Genomic DNA, 1,427 nt, shown 5'->3' with positions numbered 1-1,427 from the left:
TGTGCACCACAACTACTGAGCCTGAGCTCTAGAGCCTGCAAGCCACAACTACTGAGCCCACGTGCCACAACTACTGAAGCCTGCATGGCTAGAGCCCATGCTCCACAACAATGAGAAGCCTGCGCACTGCAACGAAGAGTAGCCCCTGCTCACCGCAACTAAAAGAAAGCCTGTGCGCAGCAACAAAGACCCAACACAGCCAAAAATAAATAAATAAATAAATAAATAAATAAATAAATAAATAAATAAATAGTCAGCCATGGTTCCAAGTGTCTATAAGAACCTGGTTCCTCAGCCTGTACCACCTCCATCCAAGCCCAGTGCGTGGAAAGCTAACAGAATGGAGCACAAATCAGGATCCCTTTCCTCTAGCCGGGAGTCTGCTTTTACCAGTCCAATCTCTGTTACCAAACCAGTAGTACTGGCTGGTGGTATAGTTTTAAGCTCTCCCAAAGAGAGTCCCCGCCAGCACCACTCCTCCAGTTGAGATCAGCTCCTCTCTCTAACCAAGTTGACGGAAGAGCGAGTTCCTGAAGACTCTGAAGGATGACCGGAATGGAGACTTCTCAGAGAGCAGAGACTGTGAGAAGCTGGAGGATTCAGAGGACAACAGCACACCTGAACCAAAAGAAAATGGAGAGGAAGGCTGTCATCAGAATGGTCTTGCTCTCCCCATAGAAGATGAAGGGGAGGTCCTCTCACACTCTTTGGAAGCAGAGCACAGGTTATTGAAAGCAATGGGATGGCAGGAGTATCCTGAAAATGATGAGAATTGTCTTCCCCTCACAGAGGATGAGCTCAAAGAGTTCCACACGAAGACAGAGGAGCTGAGACGAAACGGCTTTGGGAAGAATGGCTTCTTGCAGAGCCAAAGTTCTAGCCTATTCTCCCCTTGGAGAAACACTTGTAAAGCAGAGTTTCAGGACTCAGAAACGGAAACAAGTAGCAGTGAAACATCTGATGACGATGCCTAGAAGTAGGCATATAAATGCTTACTGTTAAATCTGACCCAGTAAACTCAGCTTGTGTGTTTAGGGGTTATACAAAAGAAATCGTTCTTTTCCTTTTCTTATGTTGCTGTTGAATACTTCATGCACAAGGGGAATAATCATATCCCAAAGAGAGAGAGAGCGATTGGCTTGTTTAGCTTTTGTTGTTGTTCTTCCCTGTTATCTGCTTAATAGAACTTCGTGTGGTGGGAAAGATTTTTAAAACACACACACATACACACAGTATATTTGGGGCGATGCACAGGTGGGAGCTGGCAGGGCAGAGAGGAGGAGACAGTGGTCTGCAGCAGCAGCTTCTACTACCAGCCCTTGGGGCACTCCCCCCTTTGCTCAGCCAATCATTGTCAATGACAAAGTGACTATTTGCCGAGGACCAGCCCCAGCTGAACAGGTTTCACCCAAAGGGGAGACGGAGTC

General features: G+C 47.0%; 1 pseudogene; it reads left to right on the top strand.

The window, feature by feature from the left end:
- The first annotated feature begins 250 nt into the window (after positions 1–250).
- Positions 251–1,031, top strand: LOC131758289 (vasculin-like protein 1 pseudogene; annotated as a pseudogene).
- The last annotated feature ends 396 nt before the right edge of the window (positions 1,032–1,427 follow it).

The sequence above is a fragment of the Kogia breviceps genome, chromosome 6 (genome assembly GCF_026419965.1).
Source record: "Kogia breviceps isolate mKogBre1 chromosome 6, mKogBre1 haplotype 1, whole genome shotgun sequence".
In the NCBI taxonomy this organism is placed as follows: Eukaryota; Metazoa; Chordata; class Mammalia; order Artiodactyla; family Physeteridae; genus Kogia; species Kogia breviceps.
This window is presented reverse-complemented; position numbering and strand designations above follow the sequence as displayed.